Source organism: Nycticebus coucang, chromosome 24 (assembly GCF_027406575.1).
Source record: "Nycticebus coucang isolate mNycCou1 chromosome 24, mNycCou1.pri, whole genome shotgun sequence".
NCBI classification, from domain to species: Eukaryota; Metazoa; Chordata; class Mammalia; order Primates; family Lorisidae; genus Nycticebus; species Nycticebus coucang.
The window spans coordinates 29,271,628-29,282,895 of NC_069803.1; positions in this window are offsets into that span (position 1 = coordinate 29,271,628).

Here is an 11,268-nt window from a genome sequence, read left to right on the forward strand (position 1 = left end):
TGGTACTCCATGGTCTGTATGTATTCACATACATTTTCTCTCTTTTCTAAAGATAGGGTTTCACTCTTTCACCCTGGCTAGAGTGCAGTGGCATCACCCTGGCTCACTGCAACCTCAGTCTGCTGGGCTCAAGTCATCCTCCTGCCCCAGCCTCCCAAGTAGCTAGGACTACAAGTGGTGTGCACCACCAAACCTGGCTAATTTTGTTTTTTGTAGAAACAGTGTCTTGATATGTTGCCCGTGCTGGTCTTGAGCTCCAGGCCTCAAGTGATCCTTCTGCCTTGGCCTTCCAGAATGCAGGGATGATAGGTGTGAGCCACTACTCTCAGCCCATATTTTGTTAATACACTTACCAGTTAATATACTTACCATTTAGGTTGATTCTATATCTCTGCTCTTGTGAATTGTGCTGTGATAAACATGAGTGTAGATATCTTTTTGATGGCTTCTTTTCCTTTCGGTGGATGTCCAGCTGTGGGATTGCTAGATTGAATAGTAGATCTACTTTTAGTTGAGAAATCTCTATCCTGTCTCCCATAGAGATTATACTAATTCACATTACCACTAGCAGCTTATAAGCATCCCTTTTTCACCACATTCACACCAACATCTTTTTTCTTAAACCTTTTAATAATGGCCGTTCTCACTAGGGTAAGATGGTGTCTTACACTTGGAATTTTGAACTGTTAGGTCATAGTGTGAATTTTTTTGAAGATATAACATAGATATAATTTTTTTTGGATTTAATATCTATTTGCCTTTTAACTGGAGAACTTGTGGATAATTATTTAATAGTTACCATAGGATACGGTTTTCGCCTAATTAGTACAGCTGAGCTTACCTTTGTAGATTTTACATTTTAAAACCAAACAGCTTGTAATTCATTTTTGAGCAGCTTTATGAGATACAGTTCACATGCCATAAAAGTCACTAATTTCAAGTTTAATTCAGTGGTTTTCAATACATTACGTTGTGTAGACATCACTACAACCTAATTTTATGCCATTTTCAACACTCCACAAAGAAACTACACATATAAACCCTCCGGGCTGTAGGAAGCCACTAATCTTTCTATCTCTGGATTTGTCTCTTCTGTACGTTTCACATAAGTGGAACGTGGCCTTTTGTTCATGGCTGCTTTCACGACGCACACTATTTTCAAGGTTCATCCGTGTTTTAGTAGCTTTCTACTTCGCTTTTTATTACTATCCCATGATCAGGGTATGTTACGTTTCATTCATCCATTGAGGGGCATTCAAGTGGTTTGAAACTTCTGGCTGTTACGAATAATGATGCTATGAACGTTTGTGTGGAGTTGAGTTTTAAAGCTACTTTAATTTTTACTGTTTATTGTTTGAAAAATAATTCTTGGGTGCTTTATTCTCAGTTATTTTAAAGGAGTAAATTCCTTCTTCCACAAGAAGGGAAGCAGCAGCTGATTTCAGTGTCCCTGTGTCTTGTAGAGCCTGGTCTCCCAGGCTGTGTATACCGTGCCAACGCTTAGAGTTGCCACCTGCGCAACAAAAGTGGTGAGATACATTCCTGACCTCAAAGATACTAAAATTTGGAAGAAAATAGAAGTTCTAGGAGAGAGGGTGAGATATGGTTGCACTGGCCCCCACTGGAGTCCAAGAGCAGCCTCCAGGGTTGAAGAGACCCAGAGGTGACGACTGCGGGGCGCACACCTGCCTTTCACCTGGCTGGGTGGGTTAACAGATGAGAGTGAGCGCTAAAGGAGACCCTAAAGTTGGTAGCAAAATGCCAGGCGTATGAACCAGATGGAAGGAAGCAGAAACCTGGCATGAGATCCCAGGAGGGAGCTGGGGGGAAGAGCAGAATGTTCAATGCTAGATTAAGTCCTGATAGGTAGGTCCTAATGAGATTCATCTTTTCTGTAATATGTTAGGTAACACTTTAATTTCCAATGGATGAAGCTTCGGCCTTTGAAGGGCCGTCATGGGGGCTGGGTATGGCCCCTCCGTGGCTGGGTGGGTGGATGGGGTAGGGCTGCCCTCTGTCTCCATTAGACCAACATCTTCAAGAGTTACAAAAGGCAGAAAGAAATTCCTGCCTCTCCAGCCCCAGAGGAATGATTTGCTCATGAAGCAGTGACCATCCACCAAGACTTCTGAATCTGAGATTATCAAGATGAAACCAAAATTCTTCAAAAATAAAAACACATACCGCACAGTACTTTTTGAATATTACCTGTGAAGCAGGCAGGTTGAAGTCCCATTTTAGGGCTCTGTCTTTCAGACATTCTGAAATAGGATAGGGTGAAAAACCTGTCTTTTTTTTTTTTTTTTTTTTTTTTTTAAGTACTCATTTGGTAAAATTCAAGCAGCATGAGTGGTAAGTGCCGTGAGAAGCGTGTCCATCACGTGCCCTCTCCAGAGGGGACAATGACGGCTGGCACATTTGCATTTTCAACCATCTGTGTGCCTCCATGTATATATGTGTATTTCTCTTATTTTACAAAGCACAGATGTTCTGTACCATTTAACAACCTAGGAGACCTTTTAATATCAGTCCATTTAGATCTGCCTCATCTATTTTAAAAGCTGTATAACTTCATTGCTTGGATGTACAAAAACATTTCACTGATTCCCTAATTATAGACATTGAGACTCTTTCCACTCTTTACTGTTATGAACAAGGCTGCAAAGAACATCATTACAAATGTAGTAAACTTTTCTTGGCCGAAACGGGAAGGTCTTTAAGGGGCAATACCTGCTTTTTTTTCTACCATAATGAAACTATTGAATGTACATAATTTCTAGGTAGTTACTGCCCCTAAAACCTGCCCATGGCATTTGTCTTATTCCTGGCCCCCTAAGTTAGGTCTTTGGTGAATCATGACCCAAAGAACCCACAAGTAGATCAGTAACTTTACGGATCCCAAACACACAAAGCATTCTTGCCATTCTCTCTTTAATTACAATTGCGTCTTTGCACCCAGGCCTACCAGGCACCCTGGAATCCCGCACTTCTTGCAAATATAAAGTGTGAAAATGTGATTTTGGAGGGAGCTTTGAATGGTGGGAAAATCTTTGCACTTGGAAGAGAAATTAATTCTGGCTGTTGTGTCTTGCCCCAAATTGTGTAATCTTAGCAAAGTCACTTCTAGTCTTCAGTCTTTATTTCCTCATCTGCAGAAGGCAGTGTGAATCCAGCTTTGCAATATTGCTTCCTCTCTAGTCCCAGAAACTGGCTTTAACCAGGGAATTTGAAGTGTACCCATACTTAATTTTTTGCAATTAAAAAACAACATAGGATACATTTGAAAAAATATCTGTGGATATGGCAATTATGAAACATAATAGCAAAACAAACAGCCATGGACCCACAACTGTGCTTAGGAATTGGCCATTCCCACCGCCACCTGCTCTCCTTGGCCCCTTTTTCTCTTGTAGAGTTTTGCTAATTAGGGATGGACAGGGCAGCGTTTCCTTCAATGCACTGGTGGGACATTAAGGCTCTAAAGGAAGGTGATTCAATATTTCCATTTCCCTTTTCCCTTTGAATAAGTTATTATCAAATGCCTTAATTTTAAAGTTGCTTTCCTTAAAATTATTCAGCACATCAAAATTAAAGCAAAATTATTTGGTTGTCTAGCTGAGAAACTTATGGCTGAAATACATCCTATCGGAACAGTTAGAAAGTCCCTAGTTTCAGGCGGTACCCGTGGCTCCAGTGAGCAGGGCGCTGGCCCCATATACCAAGGGTGGCGGGTTCAAACCCAGCCCCGGCCAAACTGCAACCAAAAAATAGCCGGGCGTTGTGGCGGGTGCCTGTAGTCCCAGCTACTCGGGAGGCTGAGGCAGGAGAATCGCTTAAGCCCAGGAGTTGGAGGTTGCTGTGAGCTGTGTGAGGCCACAGAACTCTACCGAGGGCCATAAAGTGAGACTCTGTCTCTACAAAAAAAAAGAAAGTCCCTAGTTTCTTTACTGTCATATAGTTATTTTGGAGGGAAAAGCCCAACACGTTTGCTAAATATCTGCCATCTGCTTTGGAACTAATTTTGCAATGTTTACTGAATTCTGGAAATACTGCTGTGCTGACATAGTTATTCAGTCTTGAAACAGATGGGAGTCTATTTGAGGGGGACCAGTGAACAATTTTTAAGAATCTGTTTTAATAAAAGATTCAAAAACTATCCCTATTAATACTGAATTTTGGTCATGTGACAGTTTATAGGATTGTGTGGCAACTGTTTCCCACACTTCTGTTCAGTAAAGACAATTTGTAATTCTCTAGAAAGACCCTTTTGTACTAATAAACAAGGTTTTATTTTATGTTTTAATACAGATGCTCCTTGACTTAAGAGAGGGTCACCTGCTGATAAACCCTTTGGAAGTAAAAAATAATGTAAGTAAAAAATGTGTTGAATACATAGTCGCAGCTCTGTAAGTTGACCACCCACAAGACTAACAAACTGCTCAACATACAGAGGTGGTCAGCATAAGGAACTTGGTCTGCTATATTGGTGCATACCTGTGGTACCTGTCCAGTCTATCAAAATCAGGTCAACTTGAGGTGGTCAGTGTTGGGGGGTGGTCAGCTGTGAAGGTTTTAATGCAGGGGTCCTCAAACTGCGGCCTGCGGGCCACATGCAGCGGTGTGATTGTATTTGTTCCCGTTTTATTTTTTTACTTCAAAATAAGATATATGCAGTGTGCATAGGAATTTGTTCATAGTTGTTTTTTTTTTTTAAACTAAAGTCCAGCCCTCCAACGGTCTGAGGGACAGTGAATTGGTCCCCTGTTTAAAAAGTTTGAGGACGCCTGTTTTAATGTATATGCCTAACCCACTGAACAGCATAGCTTAGCCTCACCTGCCTTAAGTGTGCTTATAGCACTTAACATTACTCTACAGTTGGAAACAATTATCTAACACAAAGCATGTTTTATAAGACACTGCTGAGTATCTCATAGAATTTTTTGAATACTGTAGTGAAAGAGAAAAATGGAATCACTGCATGGATACTTGAAGTACAGTTTCCACTGAATGCCTATCTCTACTGCAATGTCATAAAGTTAAAAAGCATAAGTCAAACTTAAAAGTCAGGGACCAATTGACTTTAGTAAATGACTTTTCACAACAAATATCAAGGAACTCAGATGACTACATAATTTAAAAAACATCACTTATACTCTCTTATCCCTAATAGTACATTTTAAAACACTGGTTCTATTTTTCTCCTTTTTACTTAAAAGATGCATGCATATTTCAAATCTTATTTTCCTTTCTTCATTTCATGCACCTGTGTGCCAGATGGTGCTGTTGACCCTAATGAAAATAAACACACATGTAATTTTACTAGATCCCAATATTCTTAAACAACTATTGTTAAAGTATAGCATCATCTGGGGCATGCGTCTGTGTTACAGATCAATACCTTTTTTTTTTTTTTTTTTGCAGTTTTTGGCCAGGGCTGGGTTCAAACCCACCACCTCCTGCATATGAGGCCAGCACCCTACTCCTTTGAGCTATAGGTGCCTCCCCAGATCAATACCTTTTTAAGGCTGTGTGAATGTGAATCTGTGTAACCACTACATAGGATCAAGATAGAGAGATAGAGACCATGTCAGCTCCCAGAACTCTACCAGTCCTGCCCCCAAAGGTAATAATTTTCCTTACTTTTATCATTATAAGTAAGTTTTGTTGTTTGGAAAATACTGTACACACAAGTAGAATCAGAGTCCTTTTTTTGGTATATGGCTTCTTTTGCTCAACATTATATTTGTGAGATCTAGTCATGTGGTTGCGTGTAGCCAAAATTTGCCCATTTTTTCCTGCTGTATAGTATTGCAGAGTATGACAAAACCAACATTTTAGAAAATCCCGTTTTAATTCTGATGGACATTTGGGTTGTTTCCGGTTGGGACTGTTATGAATGGGGGTGCTGTGGGCTGCCTTTCACATGTGCACAACCCAGCACTTGCACTCCCGGCCCCTCATCCTGGAGAAATGAAAATTTACGTCTCCATAGGAACCTGTATACGAATGTTTGCAGTGCTTTTATTTGTAGTAACCCCGAAGTAGAAACAGTCCAGATGTCCTTCAGTGCAAGAAGGGTTGATCACACTGTGGCGTATCCATACCATGGACTACTGCTCAGGAATAACGAGGAACAGGTCATCAAAACAGCCACATGCCCGTATCTCCAGACAGGCGTGCCGAGGGGAAGAAGCCAGTCCCCCAGATCACATGCTGTAGATTGCATTTAGATAATTATATAATGTGTTTGAAATGACAGCATCGTAGAAATGGAGAACAGATCAGTGGTTGCCAAAGGTTAGGGAAAGGGGATGGAGTGGAAGGGAAGGCATTTGGCCGTGAAACTGCTCCGAACATGCTCGTTACTGAACTAGACCTGTCATGTGAAAGTTACGCAGAATCGTATTCATTTTAAAGGTTGGTTGTGACACAGGGATGGACGGGATGGTGCTGGTGCTGCCCCTGCACAGTCAGGGCCCGGGACACGGTTGATACACGTAGCGTGAGTCCATTCCAAGTCTGGCTTGATGGGCTGGCGGCCCGGCCTCGCCTGGGATGCTGAGAACTAAGAGTTGCATTTTACTTTTGCCTTTCATGGAACCTGTTACAGCTGGCATGAAAAGATACACTCAGAGCCCAGGAGGGCCGGCCCTGCGCTGGCCAGATGCGGCAGAGACTGAACGTATTTCTTCTGGCCCAGCTGACCTCAGCGACAGGTTGTGGTCCCTCATCCGTCCAGCCATCTGCTCGATGGAAACAGGTCGATCTGGTTACTAGCTCACCATGGGCTTCTGTCCTTGGCACTACACTGACACTCTATCCAGCTCCTCTGCCTGGGGACAGCTGACTTGCACTTAACTCTGCAGGAATCAAGGTATCAGGGTTGCTCCAGGAAGCTGGAAAAACCTGCTCCCGCATCAGCAAGAGCCTGAACCGTAGATTCCAGGAGGGATCAGATGGCCTAATGCCCACGTGTCCATTTAGGGTGTCTGGGCTGGGGCTGGGGAGGAGGGGCAGGTAATGAAGGGCTGGGCAGGGGAGGGAGCCCTGAGCATCCAGGTGGAGTTTGGTAGGTCTGGTCCTCGAGTCTGGGACTTGTGCAACGGGCGGGCAGGGCAGGGCAGGGCAGGGCAGAGGGCTTCAGGCAACAGCCTTATAGCTGCTAAGGAGGGTGGAGCAGCAGAGGAATTCCTCCTTGCCAGCAACACGCTCGGAGAGGAAAGAGCAAAATGAGAGGCACGGAGTGGGGTTTAGTGGCTTTGTTGAGATCAGAACCAGGAGGCCCAAGGGATGGTTATGGATGATTTGGGAGCCTCAGGAGGATGTGGGAAGGAATCTCAGGAGGGCTTACAGGAAGGAAGTAGCCATGGGGGTCTGGGGGTCTTCGTGCCAAACAACCTTCCAGCATCCCAGCCTTTCTCTGCAGACAAATTTCCCTGGTGGCCTGAGCTCTAGAGGCAGTCTGGGCCTGGTGGGGGTAGGAGTGGTGGAGGACTATTTACCCCCTTCTGGACTCAGGAAATACATCCCATGATGCCCAGAGTCCTGGGGGCTTTTGCATAAACCAAGTGAATGAGTGATGTGGCCTTGGCCTTCAGGAACTTGTCATGGAAGATGACAGATCAACAGAGCTTGGCGGTGTCCCAGAAGGGGGTCTCCCACCCCATGTCTAGCCCTGTAGGCCAGACCGGGTACATATGGGGATGTGAGCCCCCATCTGCCATCTTCAGAACCTCCTGAAAGCCTTGATACTTAGGTTTATGAGGTTCCAAAAGTCGTCCATCTGGCCAGCACCTGTCCCCGAGATTATAGGTGTTCAATGAGTCCATGTTGGATTGAATCACATAGGAACAAGAAGGGCTGTTCTTTGAAGGATGGAGGGCAGCCTTCAAGCAAAGGGATTAGGGCTCTTCTTTACCACCCTTGACATTATAGCCAAGAGAACTCTACAGCCTGAAGATTGGATTCCAGCCTCAGCCCCAACACACCCAACCTAAGTGACAGAGCAAGTCACTCCACCCTACTGGGGCCCTAGTCATCTGCGAACTGTGTCCCTGCTGTCACAGCTGGCACTGAACAGGTTCCAGTTGAATAGAACAGTAGTGTTACAGGAAAGTTAAGTAGCGTGGTGTGATGGTTATAAGACATGTGTCCAAAGTCCATGGAAATCTGCCAACTCAGTAAGGTTTGGTCATCAGAAATCAGGTTGACACAAGTGATCCCAGGTTACATAAAAGCTCTTCCAATGAGCTGAGTTATGCACCCTGGAGGGTGACAGTTCTGACTTCACTGAACCACCTGGACGGGTCTTGCCGGCTCAGTAATGACTACACCTCCTTTCTCTCTCTCTTCAGTTCCTTTGAGGATGATGCAAATCTGAGTCCTCTGAAGTCCACACAGCAACCCACAGTACAGTTTTCTGGGGAAATATTTAGATACAGAACAAATTCACAGAAGAAAAACACACTGTCGGGGCGGTGCTTGTGGCTCAGTGAGTAGGGTACTGGCCCCACATACTGGAGGTGGCGGGTTCAAACTCGGCCCTGGCCAAACTGCAACAAAAAATAGCCAGGCATTATGGTGGGCAGCTGTGGTCCCAGCTACTCAGAAGGGTGAAGAGAATCACCTAAGCCCAGGAGTTGGAGGTTGCTGTGAGCTGTGACGCCAAAAATAATAAATAAATAAAATAAAAATAAATAAAAACACATTGTCCAGGACCTCAGAAATGCGAAGTTCACAGCAAAAACAGAGCTGTCTGGATTTGTACATTGGGGTGACCATTTATCCATGCCCTGGAAACTCCTTTTTGTCTCCCAAGTTGGAGATTCCTCACCACAACAGGGTACAAAACTCATTTTAGCTACTTTCTTGGTGCGTGGCTATATTGGTTACCTGTCACTGTATAACAAACTCAATGGCTGGAAACAAGACATGGTAACCATCCAGTAGTTTCTGTGGGTATCAGGAGTCCAGGTGCAGCCCAGCTGGGTCCCCTGCTTAGGGTCTTACAGGCTGCAATTGAGATATCACCCAGGACTGGTTCTCACCTGAAAGCTCAGCTAGACCAGACCCTGCCAGGTTGCTGGCAGAATTCATTGTCTTTTAGAGTTATAACTAAAGGCCCCGATGTCTTTTGGCTGTTGGTGGAAGTTGTCCTCAGCTCTTGGAAGCCACGCTCAGTTCTTAGAGGCTTCTGGAGGTTTCTCCCACATGGGTTTTCTCCACATGGCTACTTATTTCATCAAACCAGCAAGGAGAGTGAGGCTGCCAGTAAGGGGGACCCTTACATACCATAACCTAATCAAGGAGGTGACATTCCATCACCCTCACCAGGCCAGGTCCCACCTGCACGCAAGGGAAGAGACTCCCCAAACAGTGGACACCAGTGAGCAAAGGTCACGGGCCCCTTAGCATGTGTCCCCCATAGCAGCCAAGTTTGTCCAGCAAGTTGTGCAGCACCCTGAAGGCCACACACAGAGTTGGTCATGATTTTTTAAATTATTTACTAAAACCAGAAGAGAAGAAGGGGTAGGGAGATACTTCCATGATACTCCCAAAGCCTTTTGTGCATGAGTGTCTTGGTCCTCGGCTGGAATCTTCCCTGGCCAGGTGATCAGGCCAGGAGCAGGCTCGGCTGAGACCTGACTCTTCTGTTTCGGGATCTGGTGTCCCTCCTCCATTCCACCAGCCCTCTCTGAGAGATGGTGGTCCCATCTTTCCTTCTCTCTTACTCCTTCTTATCTTCTGAAACTCGGACTCCCGGCTGCACACTAGATGCAAAGTTTGTCAGGGAAGAAGGTGCTGGCTTTTATCAGACTCTCAAAGGGTCCGTCTATCCCAAAAGTCAAAGAACTCAGGCATTGGGAATCTCTACACATGGAAGAAGAGGCAGGCAGCCTCGTGTGGCCTTTGGTGTGATCTGCTGCCTTGCTCCTGCCCAGGATAACAGGCCTGAGAGCCGGGAGTCTGCCATGGCTCCAGCTGTGCTCCTGCCAGAGGAAAGCGAGGCAGGCCGTGCACCTGTGCTGGCCTAACTCCCGGGCTCCACTTATCTTATCAGCCACGCTGCCCTATCTTGAGGCTCAGACCTTGTGAGCTGATAGCATCCTACCCTCATGCCAGAGCCAACATACCACGTGCCCGTGAAGCTGGCAGACCCTCCTGGGAAGGGGGTGGAAGGTCATGCTACCGCTGAGGCGGGCAGGTCGGGCCCTCATCTGGACAGGCCCCTTTATTTTTTTCTCCTTATCTTCTCTCCTCCCAAGGATCTACGTGGTTATTTGGGGCATTGGCCCAAGGGCAGAATCTGTCTCCCGCCTCGGGCTCCTTGGGATCTGTTGTCAAGATGCACAACTTCAAATCTTGGCCCCACAGATATCGCGCTCTCTCTCAGGGAATCCCTGTAGGGCATCTGATCTCCTAGAACCACAGATATGAAAGGGCTGCGGGGCCAGCAGCAGGCACCCGGGATTGGCAAACACCCCTGAGCTGCGACTGAGTGGGCTGAGCTGGTGGAGAAGAAATGGTCACCAGCTGGACATTTGTAGGAATTGTGTGTGGTGTTACTGCCACAGAGACCTCCAGCTCTGTGCTAGCAGAGCTTGCAGGGAACTGTCACAAGGCAGAGAGCTGCATCTGGGGGTGGCCCAGAAGGTAAGCCGCAGGGCAAGGAGCGGCGAGGTGCACTCTGAGAAGCCCATCATGTCGGATGGCAAAAGCGCACCCACGCAACTCAGAGACCTGAGCAGGGCCTGGCTCCTCATTCTTTGTGAGATGCGTTTCCACAAAGGGAGACAGGGAGGCCGCGCTGGCTGAATACCCAGGTTGGGGCGCGTGGCACCTGTTCGGACTGGCCTAGGGCAGGTGTGATGAATGTGACTCAGCTCCCTGGGTCGGATCCCAACAGGAAGGCCCCCACCTCTGGTCAGAGACAACCCAAACCCCACCAGGCCTGCAAATCTGCTTGTGAGCAGCACAGAGGAGCTGAGACAGGGGTTGCCTGGGACCTGGCGGCAGAAACCCTGCCCATCGCTGTCTTGCCGATGGCCTTTTGGGGCAGGTTGTACCATGCGGAGAACATACTCCTGGGCCCATGTCAGGGAACAGGGGAGGGGACAGTGTGATGAACGATTCACACACACACACAGAGATGGAGACTGATGTCACCACCCCCTGCCAGAGGCCACCACTGTGGAGGGCAGCAACACAGGCAGGGCACCCTCTCAGAGACATGGGGAGACTTGTGCTCTGAAGACCCAGCTTAGCCTT